The 10,139-nt window shown below is 38.8% G+C and overlaps 1 long non-coding RNA gene across 1 annotated transcript; it reads right to left on the minus strand.

The window, feature by feature from the left end:
* Positions 1-1,247: 1,247 nt before the first annotated feature.
* LOC306980788 lies at positions 1,248-2,962 on the minus strand. The gene is made up of 3 exons (XR_013794049.1): positions 2,828-2,962; positions 2,266-2,356; positions 1,248-1,329 (listed from the first exon to the last, which is right to left on the minus strand). It is a non-coding gene; the product is annotated as an uncharacterized lncRNA (long non-coding RNA).
* Between the last annotated feature and the right edge of the window lie 7,177 nt (positions 2,963-10,139).

The following is a 10,139-nucleotide window of genomic DNA, read 5'->3' on the forward strand; positions in this document are numbered from 1 at the left end:
CCACAGCACTCTCTCTTTACATGTCCAGTCTGGGCTCTAAAACAATATGTATGCAATCAACAGCCTTATGCTATTTTACAACTTCACATTTGTGCAGAAAATGTAAATATTACAGCTAAATATTAAGTGTGTTTTCTTAGTGTGATGGAAATATTTGTATTGACCTGAAAGCCCTTCTTTTGTAATGTGCACATGGAGAGCACGAGGCTGTATGTATAGTTATTATGTAGTTACAATGTACTTCTTTTATAAATATCTTTTTTCCCATTTTAATATGATGCAGTCTGATAACAAAATATATATACATATTTCTATTGGTAAACATTTCAAGTGACTACCCAGCAATATTATGTAAAAAAATAGAAATCGTCTTAAAGTTTTGGAATAAGATTGAAAAATGAATAACTATATTGAATAGTGACGTCATTAATTACAGTTGTGTTGTTTTTGTAGAAGTCTAGGTCCGTGTTAAATTCCCATAAAACAGAAAGGCCTTTTTATAAGCCTGAGTGTGGATTTTCTAAAGAATAAGGATTTCAGTATCAGACATCAGCATAATAGCATAGGCATTAAACAAGCGGATGTACTGTATATACTCCCTGAAGCCGTTGGGCGTGTTGCTTTCATTCACCTGTATCTGCTGATAAAATTACATGTTGGTGATCCCTGACATGTCACAGTAGCCTTTTCCTTTTGTTTGCCAGCTTCACACGACCATGACAAGCTCGTTCGTTTACCTTTTTAGAAATAACTTAGGTGCGTATCTTCCTGTTGGCACAAGCTCATTGTTTTCTCCAACGTTCATAAAGGTGTAACCCGGTGAAAGAAAGCATCTGTTTCTTTACATTGGAGTGGTACGCCTTCGTTCCTTTTCGAGAAAAACGGTGACGTGGCCGCAATTTCTCCCATGACGTAGAGTTCAAATCCCGGACATCCCCGTTCGTATCGAGACTCCATTGTTTTATCAGTAGTGCGCACGTACAGTTTATTTCACAAGAGCAGCCAAAGGCGACACTGACGGTGCAACCAAAACTTGCAGATGGCAAATATTTTTCCTGAGAAATGTTTTTTTGTGATTGAAGCTTCACGTCGGCACAGGCCCGGAGCTGCGTGGAATGTGGGGCACAATGATGATGGGCTCGACGAGCTCTGGAGCAGGCGTGTACATGGTGGGCTGAGAAGTAACAACAGGCGATTAAAAAGTAATTCGAAAGTTAAGTAGCTGATGGGAAGTGAGTTAGTGATACCTTCATCTCTTTGTTGCCGTTGATTATTTCCTTCAATATAGAGGACGGGTCAGGTATTTCAGGACAAATGATGTGCTTGTGCCTAGGAAAGGACAGGGCAAAACAAGGCGTGTGAATAATGTTCAATATGAGGGGGGGGCATGACTACTGTTGTGTGTTGTCTGTAGATATTGTGGTGCAAAAGAAAATATACTAGACCCAGCACTAACATAAATGATCAGGTTCAACAGGCGGATTATAGTTTTCCTTATAAACAGAGGGGGGTAGAGTAGCCAGTACTTACGAAAAAGTAAAAAGTACTGAGAGATTATTTTACTTGAGTAGTGTGAGCGCTGAGTATCTACTTGAGTGAAAAAGTTTGATTCATGTTTACATACATACATACATACATACATACATTTATTTATTTTTCTTTTATAACTACTTTACATGTAAAATCAAGTCCCCTGTTATTACTCAATACAATTTAATGACAACAACAACACAAAAGCAGTTAAAGCAAGCTTGTGCGGAGCTGTACTTTGAACTCACTTCACTTAAAACCTCCGGTTAACGACAGCAGCCAACACCCGCTTTACACCTTGTTATTAACAACTCTTATCTTGCAAAACACAAAACCAGTCCATCCGCATGCCATTGCAACCTGCCCAAGAACCAGTCGAAAAGGATGTAAATACTTTTTGCATTGGTGCGTGACATATTATAACTGCCTCTGTGGTATTATATGTTCTTTTTCAGTTTCACAAAGAACACTTGGATTTGTTGCTCAACTCCCTTTGTCAAAATGATTCAGATTTTTCACTCTATCGTTGATATTTGTGCAGAAAAGAGGACAGAAAGACCTTTTGTTTCTGAGCAAACAAAACACCCGGACGCACCGCAAAGATAAAGATTAAACAAAGATAAAAACAATTGCTGCTAGCTCGTAGTGTTGGTGGAAAACGGCAGGTTTTAAGCACATTTGAGTTGTAGAAAGAATGAAAACATCCATGTATTGTCATATTCATGTGGTACAGACCTCCTGAAGCAGATGCATGACAGAATGACACAGGCTGAGACGATGACAGGGATCACAATGGCCACCACAGTTAGCGTCCGGTCAGTAAAACCTGGAATATCAGGGGGAAATAGTTAGAAAGATTACAAAACTTCAAAACTTACACACGCGCAAAACTTCTAAGTGATAAGCTGGCACGTAGAAACAGTCTCTTTAGATTATATGAGAGTCAAATTTCACTCGCGGCTGTTACTAAAACCAGAATGAAACCAGAAGCTGTTTTGATTCGTGTTTGGCAAAAGTGCATGACATCTTTATAGTAAAGTAGCTACTGCCCTTGGGCACCACAGACTAATGATCAGTTAATTATTTATTCATTTCAGGGTGTATGTCAGATAGTCAAGGAGATATTGTGACTCAGAATTTTGGGCTCAGGCTGAAATAGTTACAATGAAGCGTTATGTTTTTCTCTGTCTAGCTCACAGCTTTGCAGTGTGTCTGGGCCTCATCAGCAACAGAGACGAGACAAACTGAGGCAACCCCGCTGTACGGTTTTGGACAAAGTAGTATCTGCACCACTCACCATAAGGAATCTCCTCGCTCCAGTCACTGTAGATTGGTGTGCTGTAGCGCCCGGTCCGGACTTGGTACTGGATCTTATACTGGCAGCTTTTATCATAAGGAATCTCCCAGGGCTCTTTCACTAGTGAATACTCCTTACATGGCTAAAAACAAAAGATAAAGTGTGTATTACAAGTTCAAATGAGGATATATATATATTTTAAAGAAAAGCTTGTATACGGGACTCACCCTGGGTTGGTCGCAGACTGAATAACAGATATTGAAAAGGGAATCAGACATTTCCACTTCCAACGGCGCCCAAGTCAATACGAGCTTGGTCCCCTTTTCCGATATCGTCATGTTTGGAAGAGTCAGGACTGTCAAAAAATACAACTAAGAAGTAATGTGCAGAAGAGGTGTAAGAGTTCAACCACTGTTTTTCGTAGTGCTGTGACCTTAAAGGGACATTTCAGGATTTTTGACATAGGGCCTCATTTCCTAGTTATCCAGAGTGTTGATTTCTGGAGATATTTTTTTTTTTTGTAATTCATGCAGTTCTTATGTTTGAAGAGCTCAGTGGCGCTAGGCTAGTGCATGTCTATGGTATCAGCTAGCCTGCATTAAAAACAGTCTGACCCGCTCCACAGTGCACCTGAGGCAAATCACACCAGACTAACCATATAAATGTCTGTGTCATTTGTTGAATACAAATGACAATGTATCACATGAATTACTGCATTTTGAGGGACTATTTTCTAGCAGATCACTCCGCCGCTGCGTAGTTCATACAACCACGAAGCTGATGCTGCTCAAATATAAATGCATAACAGTCATAATGATTCTATTAACACAGACATGTATATGGTTAGTCTGGTGTTATAAGTGATTTGCCTCAGGTGCACTGTGGAGCGGGTCAGATTGTTTTTAATGCAGGCTAGCTGATACCATAGACATGCACTAGCCTAGCACTAGCTTAGCACCACTAAGCTCTTCAAATATAAGAACTGCATGAATTAAATAAAAGACTATCTCCAGGAATCAACAACACTCTGGATAACTAGGAAATGAGGCCCTATGTCAAAAATCCTGAAATATCCCTTTGCAACTCATGATTTAAAGGGGAGGTATTATGCAAAATCTACTTTTTCGAGCTTTACATCATGTTATTATGTTATTCCCTCATTAAAAAGATGCCTGAAGTGTTGCCTTGGCATTCACGTATTTTTGAGTAATCTGTAAAAACTGATGGCGGCCATTTTAGGGATAGGTTTGCCTGAGTCCTCCTAGGAACGCCCCCACCTCCTGGAGACGCCTCCGAGCTTTCGTCACCAGCCGAGTAACCAACCACTGCTCCTCAGCAGAACCCCCTCCCCACTGATGCCACAGACAGCGTGTGGAGGGGGCGTGTCGGAAAGGCTCAGAGGTTCTTAAAGAGACAGAGGCCTATTTCAAGACATTCACTACAGCCATTTTGAGAGAGACATTTTATACAAGGCAGTTATTCTAATTTACTGCATTTACAGACCAACAGAAGGTTTGGTCATCATTGTAGTGTGATATAGACTGGTGCTATGGGACTGAAAAAAGCATAATACCCCCTCTTTAATGTCAAGATTCTGTTCTCTGTGCACATTTTAAGCACATCGAGGAGCACGGACATTTGAGAGGAGACTGAAATAAGAACCCATAACTAAGTTCAACTGAAAGCATCTCAGAACAGGTTTGTCGGGTTTTTAAGTTTCAGACGATCCCAATTGAGTCTGATTATTTTGTTGTTTTTATTCTTTTACATAAATAACTACAGTCTTTCGATTTGCATCCTATTTGCGCAGCCTTAATTTGTCCTAAGTGCATGTGGTAAAAGATCCATGAGCAAAGTGCAACATGATTGATATAATTTGAATAAAAGTAATCTAATTATAACAATCTTTTTTGACAAAAAAAGAATTGACCAAATTGTGACCAAGACGAAATAGCTCATTTAAGATGAAAGGCAGATTTTTTTGTCACTGGTTTACCTTTGGGGGCTTTGAATGTGCTGAATCCGTTGGAAGTATTTGCGGCCATGCACAGGTCTGTTTGGAGGAAGTTGCCTTGCAGCAGACACACTGGCCTCCCCTTAGTGTAGGTTACGTTGCAGTATGTCAAATTTAGGCGTTCGCCACACACCCTGCATACAAGGGGAAAACAAGGATATTAACATGCTGCAAAATGTATCCGTATAACTGAATCAAAACATTACAAAACATACGCTAATTATAATTACTATCAATGTTACTCTCAAATAGAAAACAGACCAGCCTGATCAGGGAGTTAGGGTCAGGCGTTAGGTTTATGATTAGGATTGGCAAATGTGCAATGCCTCCGAGGTCTAAAGACACTATTGGCAAAATCTATTCGTTACTTACTTTAGATAATTTAAAACCTCTGCATATATTAAAATCAAAGTGGGAAAAGGATCTTGATATTGGATTGACAGATGAAATGTGGCAAGCTGCTATTGATGGTATACATTCATCCTCAATATGTCAAAGACATAGAGTTATTCAGTTCAAAGTGGTCCATCGCTTACACTGGTCAAAAGTTAAACTTGCTCAAATACAACCTAATGTTGATGATATATGTGATCGCTGCCGCACAGTATCCGGTACTTTAGCACATATGTTTTGGAGCTGTCCAAAATTGGCTGAGTTTTGGAAGTCTGTTTTTATGTTTTTTTCTAAAGTACTAAAAACCCACATTGAGCCTTCCTCAATTTCGATACTTTTTGGGGTAACGTTACCCAGATTAGGTTTGAACACTGCTGGTAAAATAATGATAGCTTTTGCTACTCTTTTAGCCAGGCGACTTATTCTTAAACAATGGAAGGACAAATCTCCACCCACATTTAAGCATTGGGTTAACGATTTGATTCAACATCTAACTTTGGAGCAAATTCGTTATTCTATACAGGGCAAAAAACAAACATTTGATACTGTGTGGCAGCCAGTTCTCCGAATTATTAAAGAAATGGACTTTGATGTCATGACTCCATAATCATAAAGATAGGCCTTTCCTGTATTTTTTCTGTATTTTTTATTATTTATTTTCTTATTTTCTCATTGTCATTTACAATATTTTCATTGTTTATGATACTCTGGTGCAGTGGGTTGGGCGGGTGGGAATGAGGGTTTTTTGTGTGTGTGTGTGTTTTCTGGTTGTTAAAAGGAAAAATTAAATAAAAATAATTTACAAAAAAGGATTGGCAAATGTGATGGAAGCTGTGGGTCACTCACACAGATCTCACACATAGTTTTAGAAACTAGAAGGTCTTGGCTTTCAAATATAAGGTATCACACTGGCTCTGCAATCCATACACTTTGAGATTTGGATATGCAGACCCACACTTTCTAACCCACACTCTAACCTTAAAACCACTAAACCTGCACATCCAGTCCATCGCGTTGTCAAGAACCCAAAACACACCCATCACCTGCTGATGTGATGGGGTGGTGCTCCTCTGTGTTTTTAAATGGTCTCAACTAATATAGTGCTTTTCCACCGATGTTAGGCACTCGAAGCGCGTTACACCAAGGATCCACTCACACATTCACACTCTCGTTCACTCACCAGTGTCCGCAGACCCTGGAGGCAAGGACGAGGTGTCTTGCCCAAGGACACAACGACAGTGTGCACCTTCAGGAGGCGGGATTCGAACCCCCGACTTTCCAATCATGTTTCATTAGACAACCAGCTCTACCATTGTCGCCCGTTTAATGCCTAGACAGCTCTAACTGACATACTATCAGCTCTGAAACTGCCTCTACGAAAACACCTGATGGCAACAGCTGGCAGTTATTGTTTTAGCTTTATTTAAATGACAAATAATGCTTAGTAATATAAACCATTAACTGGATTAATACTACACTGCTGTGTTCCTATTTATTTGGTTAGCTAGTTTGCATAACAGCCAGGAATGCAAAGCTCTTCATTTGCGTAGCAGGGACAACATGTTACCAAACATCATTGTACAAGTGATGCATGCAAACATCTTTATGTAGGAGCGCATCACATTCAAATCAATAACAGAAGGGCCGCACAATAACTGTCTTCAATAATGCAATAACAATATTACTCCTATATTATAACATTTCATCAAATCATTTCAACATTTCCCATTACGATTTAAACTAAAATCATAAGAAAGATGTTTTTTCAACACATTACACCAACAGAAGACTAGCTGATATGTAAATCAGTCAGTGGAAAGAACTCAGTGAATTCGCAATACATCGTGCCGTCTTGTAAGATGGATAATGCGTCATCTAACAGTAAGGCAAACGGGAACTGACATGTCGCATACATAGTGAAAGTATTACCACACATACACAGCTTTCACCACATTTTTTTGCGGGAAAGAGATGAAGTTGAAGACATACTGTATTTCTATTTTAGAACGTTTTTTTTGTTTTTTGTTTAAAGGTTGCCACAGTCATAATTAAAGCATGTTTTTCCACTCACCTGTAAGATAATTTCACAGGTGAAGCTGGGTCCGAAGTCCAGGAGCAATTCATGTAAGATTTGTGCAGGAGGCATTTGAAGTCTCTGTCTACGCCTGCACAAGAGCAGGCACATCAAGTTATGGATACATGCACATTTATTAAGTTTTTAATTCATCAGTGAACCAAATGTTCTCCATTGCTTTTAAACATCGTCTCAACTTACATAGCTTATATATATATGTGAAATCGTTTTTTTAAAAGGCTGTTTTCTTAACATACATTTTTTACACAATTTTAAAGGGATATTCATAGGTTTCCCAGTAGTCCTTTCACTTGGCAATGTTAAGAAGTTTTTGGTTTCAAACTCAGAAAAGGATAAAGATGAGCACTTCAGAGCTTAAAAACAGATACTTTTCAAGGACTAGGCGAAATAGCTTGGATCGGTAGATTGACCTACTGTAAGTAAATGTCTTATTGTGGCGAGTGAGGCAAAAAGTAAGAGTGTATCATCCCTGAAGCGCTGACAAAGACATGCAGTGTGGAAACGCACAGGCCAATGCATGTCACAACACAGGACCTTTTTTTTGGTAAGATTTTTGACTTAACACAATTTCTTCTCCTTTCTAAAAAAAATGTCTTCCAACCACTGCAACTTTTATTTTTTTACCCAAATGTGTCTCATGTCTGTGTAACATTTCCCCCAATTCACACCAGTATCTTGTATGACATAAATTGATTTAGTTATGACTTCGTACCGTGGGGCTTTCGAGGTCTTACAATGATCTTTGTTGCCAAGCTCGACCGATTCTTGCAGGAGGAGGAGGAGGTACCCACAGCGTTAACGCTGTACACCCACGTAGTTGGGCTCTTACTGAGGAGTTCTTCCTGGAAATGAGTATTTATATCGCGCTGGAGCTACAACAATACACAAACACACATCAATAATGCACTTCCCACAGCACACTATGCACTGAATGTTTACAAGAATGATAGGAAAGACTTCAAAGGCAGACATAAACACAGGAGGTCTACAATTGAAGTTAAAGTTAAAAAGTTAAAATATTTAAGGCTGTATGGTCTAAAGAGTCAAACATGAGGGGTTGGTAGTATATTGTATACATACAGTAAAAATCCCATTCATTTTCCTCATAGATTTTTAAATAAATTCTGATATTAAAACTTCAAAATCAGGTTTAAAACTTGGCATTAAGCTTCTTTTATTTTCAAATATTTTGCTTAAAAAGTGTTTGATTCAACAACATGAGTTACTTCCATCATTCTTCATTTTCTCAAATTTGTAAGTGTATTGGAAAAATGCATGGGAAATTTACTAGCAGGAGCTTGTTTTGAAGTTTTTGAGCTTTGTGGTCTCTACATTATCGAAAGAAATAAAATATAAAATGAATTACGGTCATTTCACATTCTACGGTCACTCACATACTATACTGACACTCTGTTACCTCTGTGCCATTCCGACTGACAGCATATTTGAAATTGCAGTCCTTAGGAAGACCTTTGGGCTTCTTCCAGGACCAGGACAGCTTGAACGTCAGATCGTCAATCCATTCATGCCTTTCGGGTGTGGGTTTATCGAGGTCGGCTGGAAAAGGACAATTATGATGAATACGTTCAACATTTGGATTGGATTTAACATGGATCGAAGCACATTAAATCTATTTGTTATAGGTGCATTTATAGTTCACAAACTAGCACTTTAATTATACGTAGTAAAAACCAAATTGAAATAAAGTGACTATTTATCTGATTCTCGGTATATTGTTCAGCGCGTAAACAGACCATGGTTGCAAAACTGTGGCCCCACAAATCTATCAAACCATGACAATAATTACTAATATTACTACTATTTATGTCAAACAAATAAACTAACATTTTAGTGTTTAATGCACCTGTAGTCATTACTCAGTCATATTGGATGATTTTAGACCGTTTATTTTGCTCAAATAAAAATCATTTATGAACTGACCAGGCAAAGTCCTGCCCCCTCCCCTACAATAACAATAATAATATTATTATTAATAATTTTACAGCCAATTTTTTTTATTTTTTTGGGGCAAGTTCAAATCATGTGAAGATCAAATCTTACATAAAAGTAAAAATGTTTTTTCAAAATACAAGGGTGGTTCAACCCACTGGCTCAACTTACCCCACTCTCCCGTACATTAAAACATTATGTCCAGTGCGACGCGTAAAATGTAAAATACGCACGCAATTTTAACTCTAGTTGCCAACCACACAAACAATAACAATAGCAATACTTAGAAAGTATATATATTTTCTAACTTACCGTGGCAAATTGATATCAAGATAGTCCATAAGGGGACAACACACTTGAGCGTTCCAAACATGTTTATCACCAATGCCCGCGCGCAGAATCTTCTGAACGACAGTGCTTCCTTTACAAAGCGAGGTGGGAAATAGGAGTATGGATCTGAAGAACTAGAAAGTTGTGTCGAGAAGACAGTGAGTCACAAGCCAAAGCCGGCAGTCACGTCAAGAATAAGGCGTGGAGGGAGCGTGGGATGGAGGCGGTTCTTTGATGAAGAAAAAAAAAGATTAAAAATACTGGCTTTCCTTCTCAGGTGCACTCGAGCCCTGCAGCCAAAAGGGCAGAGGTTTGTGCCAATATACCATGGACGTTGTCCTTATGGTTCTAGGATCATTACGCATGCGTATTATCTCAAAGAAAGTCCATTCTCCAGGAAATAGCTGTCATCTAAATGAATCATTAAACGGATTATGTGTGTAGTAAAAGCTACAATAACCACAAGATGGATGCACACACAAATGAAACAGGAGCCCGACAGCTTTTCCATGTTTTATTGAAAATGAGCT

Source organism: Gobius niger (assembly GCF_951799975.1).
Source record: "Gobius niger genome assembly, chromosome: 21".
NCBI lineage: Eukaryota > Metazoa > Chordata > Actinopteri > Gobiiformes > Gobiidae > Gobius > Gobius niger.